The following is a 20,834-nucleotide window of genomic DNA, read 5'->3' on the forward strand; positions in this document are numbered from 1 at the left end:
TTCGTGTGTGTGTGTGTGTGTGTGTGTGTGTGTGTGTGTGTGTGTATGGTCAGGAGGGGCAGTGATATGTATTACCTGGGGTAAGGGGGTGTCGACCTGGTGTTGGGTGACGCGCGCGCGCCTTCACTACGCCTGCGTCGCGAACGTTATATAAAGGAGGAGGTATTTTGGTGTGGAGGAGGCTGGCTGGCTGGTACATCCTACACAAGATGTACGGCCTCGAGTGATCAATCTCTGAGGATTTAGAATAGTTTTCCGTCGGTGGATGATGATGATGATGATGGTGGTGGTGGTGGTGGTGGTGATGGTGGTGGTGTTGCTATTGTACGCATGGGATTGAATTAGCTGGTTCGTCGGTGGCTGTGTATGGGAGTCGATCGTGAGAGAATAGAATTCGAGGATTCGTGACGTAGCATCACAAGGATGACTTACAAGAAGCAACGTATGAATAACTGATTGTTTGTCGTACTGCAAGAGCAGGGCCCTCACCTTCCCTGGAGCAGTGTAGGACTTTCGAGTCACGAGGTGAGGTCGGACCGGACGGAGATGATTTTGGGTTAACCCGGAGGATAAGACGAAGGATGTCAATAATGTGACAGTGAAATGTTCAAGATTCAGAGGACTCTTTGAGTGGTGATGAAGTCAGAACTTTAGATTTTTGGATATATTTGTGTTAAACAGCTCAGTAGTCACAGGTTTTACGAAGAGAATCTCGTACTGACGGAGAAGATTTGGGCTTAAATGCCATGGAGATTTGAACACCTTACTGCCACCGGATCTATAGAGGTCACAAGAACCCTTCATCACTCTTCATGGGTTGGAAAATAAGGAGTGTTTAGCGCTGATGCAGCGTAGAGTCGTTGGAAATAAACACACTGTCGATACCGTTCTCCTAAATGGAAGACAAATAAACATATGGTTCAGCTCATGCGAAATTATTAGCTACAAATGAGAGGATTTTGCAAGACCCACGAGACCCGTGCCACCATGAAACCGACGCAACGCGAGATGAGGTCGATGGTGTTCAGGGCGTCCCTCTGGGTAGTGGAAATAGGAAAGGACGCGAGGGACTCTTAAGGACGTCTTCGGGAGGTGTAGGATGGACAGCGGTGCGGTGGGTCACGCCAGGACGTCCGTGGGCGGGCTGCCGGAGACGCCGAGGGTGGGAGACCATTTGTCATTATTACTGACTCGGTGTGTCCATCTCTCCTGACATATCCACATCACGACAAATTGCTGACGATCCCACCTCATCTAGGGAGGTTGTAGCGGCCCCGTCTGTGTGAGGGAAGGTGTCCCTCTGACACTGAGGACCTCTTTTTGTCGCTGAACTGCCAATGGTACCTACACACACACACACACACACACACACACCACTCAGGAGCTCCACCCGATGGCGCATCACCCATACCTTAATGAAAGCAGACATAGGTTTGCCTGTACAGCGATAACAATCAGTCCCGACGCTTGATTCAGTCTTAAGGTCTCCACATCGTCAGCGGATGCCTGTCCGATGCCTCCTTCATGTGAAAGGCTCTTAGACCCGGTGTAGCTCCCGTGGCCGGACGCCGTCTTCTGTTTCCGTCATCAGACACCATCTTCAGTCAACGGCATCGGAACCAAAAGTCAGCGAAACGAGGCTATTGTGAGCCGTCTCAGTACTTGCTGGTCCATTCGGTATTCGGTTCTTCGTGTCTCTTCATATCCCGAATGCCATCTACCCACTCTTGTCAGGTGCGCGGTCATTTGCCGCTGGGGATGTTAAAAATCGTCATCTCTCTCTCAACCCCCGTGATGCCCTTTGCGGAAGCCGATGCTTGATGAATAATGTAGACTGGCCGGTACCAAGGCGCCATCTTCGCCTCCCGGCACAAAAAACGCACCTCTTGGTATCCGACGCTTTCTTAAACGTCGTCACCTGACCTCGTGCGTTCTAATGCGTGGTGTCGTCTCAGCTCAGCCGCGGCGGTAGCCTCGGGTGCCGCTGCTGTGAACCGGACTCCTTCATCGGCTTGCAGCCCACGAATGCCTCTCCAGCCGCCAGCCACAGCCGACACTCTAATGACGCCAACATTGGCTGCCATTTTTCCCTTACCGGTAGATAGCACCACGACACTTGCAGGCAACCGGGGGCTGCATCACCGGCAGCCGGAACCGGACACCAACTTCTAGGCAGCCGGCACCGACTGCTGACTTGTAAACTCAGGCAGTGGCGGCAGTGGTGGTGGAGGTGGTGGTAGTCTCCTGAAAAACGTGATCACTTTCAACATTTGCATTTGCACGACCGCGCTTAGCTATATCGCAATTATCCGTTCCTCCGTGATTACATATGTAAATGTTGCACCAACGGCGGCAGCCGGGGCCGGAGCAACAGGGGCAGATGACAGCTGCCGGTATGATCGACGTCCGTCGACTTGTGTACAGGACTGAGAGCCGTAGTCGGGGGGGTCAACAGAGCACAGTGTTGCCTCCGACGGGTCTGGAGAGTCCTCGCGGGCCAGTTGTCAGGAGGGAACCGAGTCTTCTGTATCAGTGTGAACGATGGGCTAAGCCGCTGCTGCTTGTTGTGCACCAGAATGGTCGCCTTCTGTTGCCCTCAGTGTGCTCCAGGAGGCCCGCCCCTGTGGGCCGTAATGATCGTTCTCTACTTCCTACATTGTTTCCAGGGCTGCTTAAGTGTGGTCTACTGTAGTCGCGCACTGCCATCTGCGGTCGGAGACTGTACCTTTTAACTGACTCGCTTCATCCTCTAGCGATTCAAGGCTACTTCTATGACCAGAAGTAATCATCTCTACTGCCATGCTGGTCTGTCTCCTCCCTCCTCCTCAACCCCTGTTGCCCACAAATACCCCTTGAGGGCCACGCACTGGCCTCTTTGTGCAGCTCTTGGTCGTCTAGAACAGCTTTGAAGGGTCATAATGCTCACATGCTGCACCCAGTCGTTCTGGACTGACCTTAAGGATCGCGTTGTGATCTCAAGCTGCTCTTGATGGTTTAGGGTTGTCCCTGTGATTCCACTGTGGCCGCCTTCCTTCCCCTGGGGGATTCAGAAAAAAGAAAAAAACACCCTGAGGTCTGCAACAGTCTCCCTCCGTTGACTTTAGCGAGGTAACAGGTAGTCCTGATGGACATTCGACTTGAGGTTTTCTTCTTCTTCTTCTTCTTCTTCTTCTTCTTCTTCTTCTTCTTCTTCTCCTTCTTCTTTTTCTTCTTCTTCTTCTTCTTCTTCTTCTTCTTTTCATAGCCGCGTTGGACCTCCTGTCATAATGCCAGACTGGAGATAAGCATCCTGATAATGATCCAATTATCACCATGGCCACGGGGCTCGTTGCTCTTAGAGGCCACCGCCGCCGTTCCTATAGTATCGACTGGCATTCTGCCGTCTGATGGACCGCCCAGCCCGCACAAACAAACATCCCCCCCCCCCCCCACCCCACCCCCACCCCGCAGCAGGTGCATCGGCGATAAATTAAATTTGCTGACGAACTTTGCATCTAATTTGTGGCTACCAGAACCATCATCCTGGGGGAGAGAGGAGGGGGTGGGGGTGGGGTTAAGAAGGCTCGTGTTGCCGGCACTGGTGGAGAAAATGTGGTGGAACTCCTTAGGAGGACTTGGATGTCATTTGTCGGAGGTACGGCACGGCCGATTCAAGTCGGTAGCTGACGGTGTGGAAGATACCGAGGTCCAGGCTTTCGTACGGCGTTCCGCTGGCGTGTTGTCTTGTGCGCGAGCGATATCTGCTAACCTGCGGTTAGCAGAAGGGTTAATGACAGCAAGTTGTGGTGGTCGAGAGGGTTATAGCAAGAGCCACGGTGCCTCCGGGGGGAATTATTAGCGCGGCGACCGGCGGCTTGGTTGGTTGGTTGGTTGGTTGGTTAGTCGGCTGGTTGGTTGGTTGGTCGGCTGGTTGGTTGGTTGGTCGGCTGGTTGGTTGGTTGGTCGGTTGGTCAGTCGGTTGCCCCGACCATCAGCCACTGGACATAGCAGATCGCACCTACAATGTGTGTAAATGATTTTTCTTTTTTTTTCACGAATAACGAAACCAGTCACAATTAGAGACCGTACCGAAACCTTTGCTGACACTGAGGAGACGTGGTAGCGTCTTGAGAGTAGCTGAAGGATACGGTGTTCACTACGGGACGGTGAAGGAGGAGACGGGATATATGACTTGAGGCCTTCCTTCTCGACGCAGACGAGACTCCAGTGTGGTATCTCGCCCGTTCGTAATAAGAGGCCTCGAGACAGAGAGAGGGGGACAGAGTACTCACTCGCGAGTCCTTTACCACATGATCTTGGGCTAGCGGGTAGTGCCAACCGCAGGAAAGTCTAGGGAATACAAAGAACGAGTCATATGCGTTACATGTCGTCAAGGCTTATGTATGATTGTGGACTGAAAGTAAAAGAGAGAGATTGTTCCGTACTTTAAGGCTCCATAAATTTAGGTAAAGGATAGATTTTATCGTCGAAGTAATTATAAAGGTTTTTTTTTTGGTGACAGGGGTCAGCTGCCCACGTACTCTAAGCGTCACCTTTCTAACGCAGCGTCAACCAGCTGTCTTTCGGACTGCGTCGAAACACCTGCAGTGATCCAGCCGGGAGCAGAAACTGTTTTGACCTCCTAACGGGGGACGGGGAAAAAGGGATACGAGTGGCTGCTGATCAATCCCTGTGTTCTGGTCGATGTGTCTCCCCAGCAGTCACTCATGACAACCTACGTTTCTCACAGAATAGCAGATGATCGTACATTTTTACGCGATTGACTACGATTCGGTGGTCCCCCCCCCCCCCCCCCCAAACACACACACACACACACACACACACACACACACACACACACACACACCAGCCTGTATGCAAATGCTGATCACGTATACAGCAGATAGAGGTCAGTAACACACGGCCGGATGATCCATCCTTATACGAGGCCTGATCACTCACTGTACAGGGGGGATCAGTCATTGCTCAATAGCCGATCAACCACAGAGCGTAGGAGGTTATCAGTGATTACTCTTCAGATGATCAGCTTCCATAGGGGAAAGTGATCAGTGGGGGATATACCTGGGTATCGGGAGGGGGTACCAGCGGACATTGATCACGTTAAGGGGTGATGGATGGCGTGGCTGGCATGATTGTAGTCCCGGGACCTCATAAGTGAGCTTTCATTTCTTGATAGATGACGACACAGCTCCAGCCCTCGGTTTTTTTTTCTTTCTTTTTTTTTCTTAATAATTAAAGATGTATGTTAGGTAATGTCTGGCCCGTTGGCCTGCCTTTGTCTGGCCGGAGCTGAGGGAGTTTTCGGTGGCTCTTGCCTGTAATTGATAGGGTCGTGATGGTGGTATGATGGCGGTATGATAGTGGCTTGTGGTAGTGGTGGTTGCGACAGTTGTGGTAGTGGTGTTGATGCCACTGGTTGTGGTGGTGGTGGTGGTGATGAGCTCAGGCGAGCACGGCCGGTCTTCAACCGTGGTGATGAGTTCGTTTTGTGGGATGGTTTGATGAAGATGTTGTTTGGTAGTAGTGATGCTGGTCGATCCGTGGTGATGGTGCTATATGATGGTGCTGTCGCCACCCTTGACGATATCGGGAGGAAGGTGGAAAGGTCCTGATGGTGTTAGGGTCTTATTTACGACATCTGAGTAGTGATGATGATGCGGTAATGGTAGTGATGATGTTGATGATATAGTAGTGATGATGATGGTTGGAGAAGTGGCTATGCTGTCGGAATAGTGATGAGATGTGGCGATATCAAGGGCTGTGTTCTTTATAGTGGAACAGAATCGTGGTACAAATGTTAATCAAAGGAATTTAACACATTTGAAATTATAGTGTACAGTGACACCCCTGGACCACCACCATATAATGCTCTGCTCACTAGCTCAGTGACCTATTAGTGTGTAATGTTCGATATGTTATCTCGCCAATCCTTCATGCTAGACACACTGGTCCCATAAACTTCAGTTTATAATGACCAACTTTATGAATCCATGACCATGGCGATCCCCTCACCCCGTAATGCATAACACTGCGCTCCATTGATTTATAATGCTTAACATGTTGACCTTCCTTTAATCATTCGGTGCATAATACCTAAGTCTTGACCCCATGATCGTAACTTTATACTTAGCATGACGATGGGAAGCACGTACAGTCTTCAAGCTGACGTGTTGCGAGATTTATGATGCGTCCGGCCTTGGCAAGTCCAGTAGCTGACGTGATCAGTCGAGGGAGGCAGCTGGCTTGACCGCTTGTCAAGCCTGATAACTGACACAATCGATTGCTGTTTTGAGAAACCATCAAGGCTTGTTTCCAGCTTGCCAGAAGACTGTGTCAGGGGTCTCAGCAAATCCGAGGAGGAGTTAAGCGTGCAGCCTGACACGGTGTAGCTTGGGGACTAGAGAAACTGCTACCAAGTTTTTTCCAGCTAACTCAAGGATCTTTGAAACTTTCCAGGTTTTCCAGCTAACTCGAAGATCTTTGATTAAAAGCTTTCCGGGTAAATATAGAACGCATGTTGTTACCAGTAGTCAGAATTGCCTGATAGGTCGATTTCTTTTTGAATAATTTTGGTCTTCCTTCGCTTGACGTTCATCTAACCTGTGCTCTGTCGCCGAAGTAGAAAGCTAGCTGCTTTCTCTCTCTCTCTCTCTCTCTCTCTCTCTCTCTCTCTCTCTCTCTCTCTCTCTCTCTCTCTCTCTCTTTAGCTCTCTCTTTCTCTCACGTCCCTGGTTGGTTTCATGAGAGCTGCGAACCAAAATTTAAGGTGATCCGAGGGCCTCGAGAAGTTTGGGACCTGACCTGAGGAGGTTAAACAGCCTTCCGTGGTTCGAACTGGGGCCCAGGCAACAGGCTCTGAAATATATCTGGGCCCCAAACAACAGGCCACTTTTATAACATCTGGGCGTAGAAACTAGCGACTTATGAATTATGGGAGCCCAAATCCTGGCAACTTATATATCGGGGTATGTAGATCACGGCTGAGATACTGTTCACTTGTGTAATACCGAATTTAAGAGATCGGGTCTTACACCCTGGCCCATTATAAAATATCGGGGCCTGAACTGGCCACTCATACAACACCTGGGCTAAGACCCTGGCCACTTATTTGATATCGAGGTCCAGGCATAGCCACTTATACAACATCGGGGCCAAGCACCTCGGCCACTTATATATCGGGCCATAGACCTTGGCCACCTAGAAACACCGAGGTCAAGACCCTGGCCAGGTGTACAACAGGAGGGCCCTAAACATGGGCCACATACAACCTAGGGGCTAAATCCGAAACACTGGCCAGTATAACACTAAGGGGACCCCCGACCCTGGCCGCTTCCACAGTATCGCGAAATAAATCCACCTTGCTTGGCAACGTTGGAAATGCAAATACACGAATCCAGACGTTTTTGTTGCCAATTGATTTTTACTGGAAGACGTAATTCTTCTTTAATGGCTGATTGGATGGGTTTAGTGCGGGAGTCGGGCGGGAGGGCAGGTTGGAGGGAGCGGTTGTAACATTTCCAGATGCGTTGGCGGAGTTGGTTGCGCTGGTGATGATGGTGGTGGTCTGTGACGTTGGTAATACTGTTACTGGTGGTCTGTGACGTGCGTAACGTCGACACTTGGTGGTCTGTGACGTTGATAACACAGTTACTGGTGGTCTGTGACGTCGGGTACATTGATACTGGTGGTCTGCGACGGGAGTGAGGGGTGACAAGGTTTGCTTCTGGTCTTGAGTGACCGGAGGTGAGGCCGGAGGGCCCATGTGTTACAGGGGGCGATGAGTTCCTGCTATTAGAGGTGATGGAGGCGGTGAGTTCCCAGTGGTGGGGGTACTGGAAGGTGTTGAGGTCCCACTGCTCATGGTGGTACTTGTGGGCGGTGAGTTAAAAGACCTGATCACCATACCAGAGGCTTTTCCATGGCAGTCAAGGATCGTTACCGTTGTGCTTTAGGTCCTGCCGCCGCGCTCAAGGGTCGTGCTATATAGTGCGCAAGGGCCGCGCCGTCAGACTCACGCCGTATCATCTTGCTGAAGAGTCGTTCCGTCGTGTTCAAGGGTCTTACCGTCTTGCTCATGGGTCGTACCGTCGTCTCCTCGTGGTGGCCGTCTTCAGGGAAGAGAGAGGAGCGACGCTGTCCTATTCTCAGGTTTTACAGGAGCGGAACCCTTGTAAAGGGAAGCCATGGTGACTTTAGGTTTATAGGATCAGAACCTTTATAAAGGGAAGCCATGGTGACTCTAGGTTTACAGGAGCAGAACCCTTATAAAGGGAAGCCCTTATAAAGGAGAGACTGGGTGAGTCGTGGGTGATGGCACGGCGGAGGAGGAACCATAAACTCCAACTCAATTTATGAGGAGCACCAAATGTTGGCAATAACTGGTGTGAGGCGAGCGGCTCTTGTGATAATCTAGCGGCGTCTGCTACAGTGACTGGTGTGTAAGGCCAGCAACTGTTGTGATATCTAGCGGCGTCTGCTACATTGACTGGTGTGTAAGGCCAGCAACTGTTGTGATATCTAGCGGCGTCTGCTACAGTGACTGGTGTGTAAGGCCAGCAGCTGTTGTGATATCTAGCGGCGTCTGCTACAGTGACTGGTGTGTGTGTGAGAGGCCAGCGACTGTTGTGATAATCTAGCGGCATCTGGTGCAAGTCTCCCGCTAACCATTGCCTTCTGCCAGGTTTATGGCGACCCAGCCACCGGCCTCCGTGCTTTATGTGGTTTATATGTGGTTTATACACTCGGCGGCCGGTTATGTTGTCCGCTTTTACGGAGTTTAGTGTCCGGCCGGCGGCCCCGAACCGGCCCGGGACTGGATTCTTGCCCGCCTGGTTGGCAAAGACGTCGTGACCAGAGGTAAAAATTCACCAAATGTTCCCAGCTCATTGAGGTTGACCTTGTCGTCTCTGTCCTTCGAGATTACTGAAGGCTGAGGGCGGGGGACGAAAGGGGGGGGGGGGAATGGGCTGGACAGTAAGCGGTTGTAACGGTCTCTACAACGACACGCTTGTGACGTTACAACGACATCTGTAACGCGTTATAACGACACTTGTGAGTAGTATAACCCCCAAACGCCGAAGGTGGACAGGGTTGAGCACGGCCTCCTTTGGGCTGTGATCCCAACACTCGGCCTCTTCACCTTTGAGCGAGATGGATCCATTGTCTGCGTCTCACAACCGTGGGAAGAAAGTGGACTAGACAATTTATTACCCTCTTTTTTTTTTATCCCCCCTCCCCCCCCCAAAAAAGACTATTTTAGCACATTGTATCACCATAACTGCCCGGGCAAAATCTTACGACAGTGGCACGCTCTTCCAACGATATTCATACACATTTAAACAATTTCATTCACTCGGCTACGAACGATTTCGTTTTCTGCCCAGGTACTCGGGGAGTGAGCGGGGTCCCCCTTGCGTGCACTTCTTGTAGTTGGTTGGGTTAATGAGTTTGTTGCCAGCGTGGCAGAAGTGTGGTGGACGCAAAAAAAAGGAAAGAACAAGGAATGTATCAACTGCTGTATTTTTTTTATGTCATCTGTATACTGTATGTTGATTCATCCACACTTGATAACTGAACGAAGGTGACTGTAATCCTTCACAACCTCAGAGACAGTTAAGTCTGTGACAGTATGTTGCCCCTGGTTATGTCTTATTGGCCATCATCTTCATCGGTGGGACTACATGGGGGAAGCCAGATAACAGACGACCTGATGGTCTTTGAGGAGGTTACGTACTTGGGGAACAGTAATATCCTACATTCCTAATCTACATAGATGAGGACAGGTTAGTTAAAGCAGAAGACTCCTCACCACCCGCCACTATAGATGGAGAGAAGATAGTTAAACAGCACTGTACATGGGGACAGTGAAGCAGAAGGCTTCTCCCTATCCAACACTTTATATGGAGACAGGATAGTAAAGCAGAAGGCTCTTCCCCACCCACCACTATAGATGGGGCAGGATAGCATTGAAATAGCCCCTACTCACCCACCATTTATATATGGAGACAGGATAGTAAAGCAGAAGGCTCCTCTCCACCCACCACTACGTATGGAGACAGGATAGTAAAGCAGAAGGCTCCTCCCCACTCACCACTACATATGGGATAGGGTAGCGAAGCAGAGGGCTCCTCCCCACTCACCACTACATATGGGATAGGGTAGCGAAGCAGAGGGCTCCTCCCCACTCACCACTAATCACACCAGCCAGCAGAAGGAACACCATGTAGTATAGAAGTAAACTGATGGGATGGTACGGAAGACGGCCGGTTTTATCAAGAGATAGGTCAGGAGCCATCAGTAAGTGTGTGGTGAGGGCGTGTAGCGTGCTGGTTGGTGAGCACACCGGGGGGTGATTACCACACGGCAGGGGGCTCTCCCCCAACCCCTCTGCCCTCCCCGGCCCTCTGGCCTCCTAGCACCCCCACCAAACCTCACCTGGATAATGCACCGATGAGCATGAGGCAAGTGCAGAGGATCATGTTCAAGTTCGTCGTGTGCTGAGAAGGTGGGAGAGTGAGTGATGGCCTGGGAAGATGCTCGTGGCTTCTATCGCTGCTGTAGAGCTGGAAGGCGTGTATGATTGTTGAGGTCTGGATGGTGCAGAGGACTGGCATTCCAGGGAGGACTGTATGATAGTTTAGGGGCTGGAGAGTTTATGCCAACAGAAGTGCTAGATATGAATTACTGTTACCCCATATGTTAGATTCACCTAGTCGCCAGCTGGCAGGGACCCTAGTCTTATCGATATAGTGCGTTTTTTTTTTTTTTTTTTAATTTCTGGCTCCTAACGAGCCGTAAACTTCCCACGTTAGCTGCATGAAAGGGAGAAATTGGTTTCTGGAGAGGGAAAGTGGAGATGACCACCGACCATTAGAAAGCGAGAATTGTTCCTCTGCCTCGGAGGGATGAATGGCTGTTCGAACATGGAATGCGAAGGTTCAACTTGGCACCACTTCGGGAGGGGTGACGGAACTTTGGACCCAGATATTGCGAGTGGTGAGTAAAAGCAAGAGTAATAATTAAAGGCTTGATAATACGAAGTGCTGTCTTTTGACTCGAAATACTGAATCAGCATAGAGAATAACATCTATACCCAGATTTTCATTAAAATATAAAAAAGATGAAAATCTCAGCATAATATTTTGGATTTATCTTCATTTTTTTAAAAAAAAAAATGGATTTTCTTGAGAATTTCAGGATAGATGCTTTTAAGGATGCTGAATATGAATCTGTGGTCAAAACCTAAAAATTCCTGTAAATACTCGAGCCAGTAGCATATTAATATTATTATAATTAATCTAAGTGGTAATTAAAGGCTTAATAATACGAAATGCAGACATTTGACTCGAAAGACTTAATCAGAATGTGAAATAACATCTATAAACAGATTTTCATTAGAATATGAAGAAGTTGAAAATCTATGTTGAAATCTGAAGTTGAAAATCTGAGCAAAATATTGCGTAAGGCTATATATAGCCTTGGATTTTTCTTGATTTTTTTCAAAAAATGGATTTTTCTTGATTTTTTCAAAAATCGATTTTCTTGAGGATTTCGGGATAGATGCTTTTAGGTATGCACAATACGAATCTGAGGTGAAAACCCAAAAATTCGTGCAATTAGTCGAGTAATTAGCATACTAATTTTATTATCATCAATCTTGGGAGTAATTAAAGGCATTAATAATGCGAAATTCTGTCATTTGACTAGAAATCCTTAATAAGCATGTAAAATAACATCTGTAACCAGATTTTTATTAAAATCTGAAGAAGTTGACAATCTGAGCAAAATATTTGGTAAGGCTAAATATATAGCCTTGGATATTTCTTGATTTTTTTCAAAAAATGGATTTTCTTGAGAATTTCAACATAGATGCTTTTACGTATGCTGAATACGAATATGTCGTCAAAACCCAAAAATTCGTGTAATTAGCCGAGTAATTAGCATACTAATTTTATTATAATTAATCCTATGAGTAATTAAAGGCATTACTAATGCGAAATACTGTCATTTGACTAGAAATCATTAATAAGCATGTAAAATAACATCTATAACAAGATTTTCATTAAAATCTGAAGAAGTTGAAAATCTGAGCAAAATATTTGGATTTTTCATGATTTTTTCGAAAATTGATTTTCCTGAGAATTTCAGGATAGATGCTTTTAGGTATGCTCAATACGAATCTGAGGTCAAAACCCCAAAACTCGTGTAATTAGTCGAGTAATTAGCATACTAATTTTATTATAATTAATCTTTGGAGTAATTAAAGGCATTAATAATGCGAGATGCTGTCATTTGACTAGAATTCCTTAATCAACATGTAAAATAACATCTATAACCAGATTTTCATTAAAATCTGAAGAAGTTGAAAATCTGAGCAAAATATCTGGGAAGGCTATATATAGCCTTGGATTTTTCTTGATTTTTTTCAAAAAATGGATTTTCTTGAGAATTCATCATAGATGCTTTTCGGTATGCTGAATACGAATCTGTGGTCAAAACCCAAAAATTCGTGTAATTAGCCGAGTAATTAGCATACTAATTTTATTATAATTCATCCTATGAGTAATTAAAGGCATTAATAATGCGAAATGCTGTCATTTGACTAGAAATCCTTAATCAGCATGTAAAATAACATCTATAACCAGATTTTCATCAAAATCATAGCCTTGGATTTTTCTTGATTTTTTTCAAAAATGGATTTTCTTGAGAATTTCAACATAGATGCTTTTCGGTATGCTGAATACGAATCTGTGGTCAAAACCCAAAAATTCGTGTAATTAGTCGAGTAATTAGGATACTAATTTTATTATAATTAATCTTAGGAGTAATTAAAGGCATTAATAATGTGAAATGCTGTCATTTGACTTGAAATCCTTAATCAGCATGTAAAACAACATCTATAACCAGATTTTCATTAAAATCTGAAGAAGTTGAAAATCTGAGCAAAATATTTGATAAGGCTCTTGGATTTTTCTTGATTTTTCAAATATCGATTTTCTTGTGAATTTCAGGATAGATGCTTTTAGGTATGCTCAATACGAAGCTGAGGTCAAGACCAAAAAATTCGTGTGATTAGTCGAGTAATTAGCATACTAATTTTATTAAAATTAATCTTGGGAGTAATTAAAGGCATTAATAATGCGAAAGGCTGTCATTTGACTAGAAATCCTTAATCAGCATGTAAAATAACATCTATACCCAGATTTTCATTAACATCTGAAGAATTTGACACTCTGACCAATATGTAATTAGTCGAATAATTAGCATATCAATGTTATAATCAATCTAAGGGGTAATTATAGGCTTAATAATACGATACGCAGTCTTTTGATTCGAAATACTTAATCAGCAGGTAAAATAACATCAATACCCAGATTTCTATTAAAATCTGAAGTTGAAAATCTGAGCAAAATGCCTTGGATTTCTCTTGATTTTTTTTTCACAAAATGGATTTTCTTGAGAATTTTAGGATAGATGCTTTTACGTACCCTGAATACGAATCTAGGGTCAAAACCTAAAAATTCGTGTAATTAGTCAAGTAATTAGCATATTAATATAATTAATCTAAGGTGTAATTTAAGGCCTAATAATACAAAATTCAGTCATTTGACTCAAAATACTTAATCAGCATGAGAATTAACATCTATACCCAGATTTTCATCAAAATCTGAAGAAGTTGAAAATCTGAGCCAAATGCAAGGCTTGGATTTTTCTTGGTTTTTCCAAAAAAAGGGAATTTCTTGAGAATTTCAGGATATATTCTTTTAGGTATGTTGAATACGAATCTCTGGTCAAAACCTAAATATTCGTTTAATTGGTCGAGTAATGAGCATATTAATATTATACTTAAATCAAGTGTTGAGTAAAGGCTTAATATTACGAATTGAAGTCTTTTGACTAGAAATACTTAATCACCATATTGAATACCATATGTACCCAGATTTCCATTAAAATCATTAAAATATGAAGACATCACAAATCTTACAAATTTCAGCATAGATGCTTTTAAGTATGCTGAATGAGAAATTGTGGTCAAAACCTAAAATTTCCTGTAATTACTCGAGTAATTAGCATATGAATATTATCAAAATTAATCCGTGTTAATTAAATGCTTAATATTACGAAATGCAGTCTTTTTACTCGAAATACTTAATCACCGTAGAGAATGCCATCTATACCCAGATTTTCATTAAAATCTGAAGAAGTTGAAAATTTGAGCAAAATGCAAGGCTATAGCCAGGGAAAATATTCGTAATCGAGGAGCAAAAGAGCATCGATAGTAAGATGTAAGTGAGAGAAGGACTTCAGTGCCTCAGTTGATTGACCTGGATGCCAGTAGTGGTTGATGAAACTGTGGAAGGTTGTCGGCAATAGCAAGAGACCCATGAGGCTCCGCTTTACTGGTCAGAAGGGTCTGCAGAGCATCGCTGGTCTTCTGGAGTAAGATGACCCTCAGTAGCCAGAAGAAGATGCAGGACAGGTGGCGATAGAAGACATCATCAGCAGGTGAGACCTTCCGAGAACACTCATTCGTGGGCCTGAAGGGCGTCGGCACTAGATGGACCTTTACGCTGGTGATAGATGGAACTGGAAGGCGTGCTATTGGTAGGCAGAGCCCGAGGACGTCGGTGATAGGCGAAGCTGGAAGGCGGCAATGGATGGGGACCTGGTGATTGATGGAGGCCAACAGGGGAAGGTTCCCGGTGGCTCTAGAGAGGTTGGTGGGGCCGGCGGCGCGCCATTAATTTCGCTTAGTCTCGTCACTTGTTAATTGGAACTCTACCCAGGGTGAATAATTATTTTGCATTTGCATACTCCAGAGAGAGAGAGAGAGAGAGAGAGAGAGAGAGAGAGAGAGAGAGAGAGAGAGAGAGAGAGAGAGAGAGAGTGGTGGCGAGTTGGGTCGGCCGGGAGCTGTTTTATGGGGATGATGTTTTGTTTTTATACAGTAATCTGCGATGCTTTGGATGCAGGAGAGAGAGAGAGAGAGAGAGAGAGAGAGAGAGAGAGAGAGAGAGAGTGTGTGTGTGTGTGTGTGTGTGTGTGTGTGTGTGATATGCGATCCCCGGGAGGTTTTATGGAGCAGAACCACTCGTTTGTGATTATACAACGGCATCTAAGGTGCTAGGGTTCAGAGGACGTCTAGCAAACTAAACGCCGCAAGACCCCGTTTGAAACATTTCATCCTACACCTACTATATCCGTCGACTGTAATTGCAAAAATTAATATTTTAGAGGAAGGGCGTCATGATCCGGGCAGCCACAACTCGTAAGACGAGGGCTGAGATAGTGGAGATGAAACAGTGGAGGTGGACGAGACATATATGGATGAGCGGATGATGGATAGAAATGATCAGTGGATGTAGGATAAGAGAAGATGGATCAGCCGCCAGCAGCCTCACTACGCTGATGGACCCCACAGAGGCCGTTGCTCAAGGTACCTTACCCCTCTCACGCCCGTAACCAAATTTCCAACTTTATTTTATGAGTAATTAATGGCGGGAGTTCCCTGCTGGCGGAAGGATCCGTGTGGCTCGACGCCATCCCTCTTCTTCATTCTTAATCTGGGTTGTTTCTGCTTTTTACTGGATCTGTGCGTGGATGTTGACGAGTGGTGGGACACTGAGCCGGCCTCCTGTTGTGGCCATGTGTTGTGACCTTTTCCAGCCTTGGCCACGTGACCTTGTATTATTTCTTAAGGGCTCCTGACATGGCCGGGTCTGTACAAGGGTATACAGTACGCGTGGTCGGGTCTGGCTAGAGACTAGAGGCTTCGGGCCCGTGTTCTTCCATCGTTTGACGTCAATCGAGAGCCACAGAACACTGTCAGCGTGATACCTGGTGTGATATTGAGGTAGGCCATGGGAGAATCACCCACAGCCCTAACCTCCTACCCTCCCTATTGTCTGCAGGCTTCACTACTAGTCCTCCGCACCACCTGCAGCCCTCACCTCACGCCGCTCATTACCACTCATAGCCCCTCACCTCAAAACCCTCCCCTCCACCTGCAGTCCTCATCTGTAGCCCTTGTCACCACCCTGCTGCCCCCCCCCCACCCCCACCCCCAAGTCATCCTCAGTCCTCCATCTCCTTCGTCCTGGAACTTGCTTTTCGAGGTCACACCACCTCCCGAAAACAGCGATTGAAGATGACGACTTTCCCTGCAGGCAACAGTACATTACCTCTTCGTCCTGAAGACTTATTTGCATTCCCAGCTTTTATCTGTCTGTCAGTAATTTGTGGACCGCGAGTCATAAAAATCCACGGCTTGATTGGGTTGTCTTTAAGCAAATATTAGAGCCAATTATATATATCTTCAAACGGCCATAAAATCTGGTGGTATCGATTCCCGTTTCTTCGACTCTCGAACGTTGCTCGGAGTGTGTCTTTTTGCCTGGATGGCTGGATATATTTGGTAAGGCAAATGGCCAGTAAAAATTATAATCAGTGTATCTCATTGAAGGCACGAGAACATTTCTGGAGTTAACCGAACACATATATATATAATATGTCCAAGGAGTGCGTTCTCTCTCGCAATACGTGTTTTTAATGATGGTCTTAATGTGTAGGGAAGATGGGATTCAGCCGCTTGCCCCAGTTTCGACCGAAGCTTAAGGTACTGTACTACATATCCGCCATATAATATCTTTGTGCCGTCGCGAGTATTCGGAAGGACTGTTGAAAGCATGTTCCACGATGGTTGCGTTTCAGACGTGGAGATAGCGAGGTGATAGTACTGGAAAGTGGTTTGGTGAAAGCCTCCGAGTGATCGATGCTGAGGTTAGGTACCAACTATACGCCGTATGGTAGCTTCTCCTCCCGCCCACCCACCATAGATGGCTGGTTCATGTAAATTCACAGTACCCCTCGGTGATACTTCCCAACTGCCGATGCTGTGGTGGGCGTCAGATTAGTCTTGTAAAATGTGGCTCTCGCTAAATTCGACGGCTAACGACGGATGTGAAACGGACGCTTAATTAAGCTTCTCTACCTATATTTAAACAGCTAGGCGAGTACGACGATTTATTCCTCTGCAAGTCGTGTAAAACCCACACAATCGGACATGCGACGCGAGGGAACAAACGAGCTGGTTGATCACACTGTCTCGTGGGTCAGGGGATAACTGAACTACTCAGGTGCGAAGTTAGTGGGCAAGTAACATAAGTTAACAGCAGACGTGTGATAGAATGTGATAATTGGTAAGCCACATGAAAGATAAGGTATTCTCACATGACGTGTATGTAAACTGTGGTATATGCCACGGGGAAAAAAGTGAGTTACCAGAGATACGTCCCATGAAAATAAGGTAACTCATCATCCTATGTCGAAAATATGGCGTTTAGAACGTCGAGTGGGCAGTAATAGGGAAAATGTCACATGGGGGAATAATAAGCAACTGGGAATATAACGTAGGGAGTAATGCGGTTCAGCATTCCAGACGCGGCACAGGAAATGGGTAATAAATAATGTTAAGCGGGAATGTTGCATAGAAAACAAATGAGGATGGCAGCAAACACAGGAAGAGGTAACTGTTCAACAAACACTCGGGGCTCACAAGTCTTTAATACTCGTACATTGCCAGCAGCCATGGAATGTTCGCCGGAGGATTTTAAAAGGCCCAGAATAAGTATCTACAAAGTGTACCACACTAGCCATTATGTGGTGCTTACCTAGGTCTGTAGGCCCCAGCCTCCAACAACCTGTCTGAGCACAGAATCACCACGGGAGCTTCGTCCCAGACCCAGCTGTTGGGGTAGAAGACCTCCCAAACCATCGTAAGGTATACGTAAGGTAAGGTGGGGTCCCAGACCCAGCTGTGAGGGTAGAGGACCTCCCAAAACATCGTAAGGTATACGTAAGATAAGGTATGGTCCCAGACCCAGCTGTGAGGGTAGAGGACCTCCGAAACCATCGTGAGGTATACGTAAAGTAAGGTACGGTCCCACACCCAGCTATGAGGGTAGAAGACCTCCGAAACCTTCGTAAGGTATACGTAAGGTGAGGTAAGGTCCCAGCCTGAGCTGTGGGGGTAGAAGACCTCCCAAACCATCGTAAGGTATACGTAAGGTAAGGTAAGGTCCCAGCCTGAGTTGTGGGGGTAGAAGACCTCCCAAACTATCGTAAGGTATACTTAAGGTAAAATAAGATCCCAGACCCAGCTGTGGGGGGGTAAAAGACTTCAGAAACCATCAAAAGGTATAAGTAAGGTAAGGTCCCAGACCCAGCTGTAAGAATAGAACTTCTCGAAACCGTCGTAAGATATATAGGTGACGTAAATCCAGTCACATCGTTTGGGGTTGAGACGAAGTAAAATAAGCGAGTGGGCACTATATAAACGATGTCACAAATCAACCGATGTGTGTCAAAAGGAAATAACAAGCCAGCAAGATAACATCGGCTATAAACGGAGATACGGAAATGGTCTCTAAATTACATACTTAAATTATCAGTTAATCTTCACAGTATTGTGATCGTTATCTCCCCATATGAAGGTTTAACACGGGAGAGCTGCTCTGGCACCGGTATAAATCTCATGCTTTGGCCCGAAGAAGACTGCTGGAGAGTTTGAGGAATGAGATATAGTGAGGTCCAGCAAGTGCGTACGGGGAAGGAGATTTAGTATTGCCAAGATGAGGCAGGTGTGAAGACCCTCTTCAGCTCGGCTCAGTACTCTTATGACTGCCTCTGTTGCCAGCCCATCCTTTTTTCTTTTTTAATCGATTCCCTAGTCGTCTTGATGCTTATCGCGCGCGCGCGTATGTGTGTGTGTGCGTGTGGCGATGTAGAGACAGCGATGATAGCAGGGGTGTGTTGGGTACTGGACTTGGCCATAGACATACGATGGAATTTGCTGCCGAAGCGACGGTGAGAGCACCCCAAAAGCGAAGGACGGGCGGGAGCTGTGGTGGAAGCAGCCACGATGAGTCAGCGGCCGTTATATCAGTATATCGCGAGGTTTGTTTTACACTGGCGATGGATGACGTCGCCATCATGATCACTAAGCTTGCGTCACAAAATTGGTCAGATACCTTCCCTCTGGGCGCGCTCAGGGGCCACATGCTTACTGGGAGTGTATGTCGCCCTTAACATCTGAATAAGGTGTCAAAAGACATCTTTCGTATGGTGGATGGAGCCTGCAGTTGCAGGCGAGAAGCCTGATGGTAAGCTGCCGGGACACATTCAGTGTTCCATCCATGAATCGAGGACCAAAGAAACTATACAGTGGAATCTACCTGGTGGCGGTCGTTCCGAAGCTTATCATCCTTAAGATGCTCTTGGTGACTCGTTTTCCAGCGTTCACTCATGATCGTGCCTGTACATAACTTTGTAGACGTATGTGTGTGGGTTTAGTGTGAAAAAAAAAAAGATTGATTACACTCTCCTGCCGCGTTGAAGTCCCCACAATTACAGAATCGCAGACATCGAATTGACCTTCTTTTGTCTTTTTCTTCGCAAATGTTTGAAAAAGCTTTTGGCCGATCGTAGCCTTCATGAACGCGTACGTTTCCTATTTGTGCTGTGTTCCAAAGGAGGTCTCATTTGATTAAAAGATAATGCAAATACATTATAGCTTTTGTTGCTTTCGACAGCTGTACGTGGTTCACCGACCACCATCTGGGACCAGAATATAAACATGCTTAGAAAGGGTATTTTCGTGAGGTATCTACGTCAAGTTTACAAGTTAAAACTGATACACACAGAGTTATTACACTCCCCACTTAATCCTTCCCGTACGTAAGGTGAATGTTGTAAGATTTCATAACTTGAGTCCAGTCAATAATCTCCAACACCAATGAGTTGATCAAGTAAATGCAGCGTGGACAAGCAGTTTCGCCCATAGTTGGACCACCTTATCACATCCAAGCTTGATACAGATAAGTGGCTATTGAGGAACACAGAGTTGTAGCCGGGTAAGGGCAACAAGAGGCATCTTTAAAGGTGTTGCCTGAAGCAAGTGACACCAGCGCCCATGACCCAGGCTAGGAGTCTTGAGCATCCGGATAGGGCCATCTCCTCACCACTGGCCTTCCGTCATCACTAGTCCAACCTCACCACTGGCCCTACCTCACCACTAGAACAATCTCGTCAGTGGCACTCTCTTGCTAACCCTTGCTACTGGTTCAAGCCTCGTCAGTGGCCCTCCCTCACCACTGGTGCAGCCTAGTCAGAGCACTCCTTCACCACTGATCCAACCTCACCATTAACCTTCCCATACCCTGTGACTATACCACAGCACTGGCCTTCCCGACAACAATTTCAGAGGCAATTCTACCCACGAAGCTGGGTCTGGAACCAAATTGTTGTGGTGCTTGGCTCAAGTCCGGCTGCTGGAAGCCGCGGCCAGTAGGCCTTAACCACCACATCTAGGCTGATCTGGCACACTGCAGGCAGTGTGGTGAATAGTTTAGGATCCTCGGATGCTCACACTTGTCTTTCGTACCCTCTGTACACTTTTCTGTTTTACAGCTGATATTTCATTGTCTTTTCCATGCCTGCCGAGCCGATAGGGAATTATTTGAGTACGACTGAGAGCCAGTTCTTTTCAGGATTTTCCACATTTAGATTGCAATGTATATCTCCCGTCTGCACTCCACCGAATATAGCCTGAATGCTTTCAGTAATGCGAGGTAATTTAGACTTTTAAAGTGTTAATGCAGGCTGTGAAGAATCCCTGAGCACTTTCTAAATCTCCAGTTTCGCCTACCTTGAGAGGTTATTTGAACACGCCACAGTATTCTGGCGCGTGTAGTATAAGTGACTGATAAATGGTCTTCGTTGGCTTTTACCCATCTTCTCTTTGAAGTTCCGTGAAATCCAACCTAGCATTTTTTCTT

The 20,834-nt window shown here is 46.5% G+C and overlaps 1 protein-coding gene across 6 annotated transcripts in view; it reads left to right on the top strand.

The window, feature by feature from the left end:
• LOC139754241 (uncharacterized) overlaps nucleotides 1-20,834 on the top strand; it is a 310,706-nt gene that overhangs the window by 282,790 nt on the left and 7,082 nt on the right. The gene's annotated exons all lie outside the window — the stretch shown is intronic.

This window comes from Panulirus ornatus, chromosome 16 (genome assembly GCF_036320965.1).
Source record: "Panulirus ornatus isolate Po-2019 chromosome 16, ASM3632096v1, whole genome shotgun sequence".
Taxonomy (NCBI): Eukaryota; Metazoa; Arthropoda; class Malacostraca; order Decapoda; family Palinuridae; genus Panulirus; species Panulirus ornatus.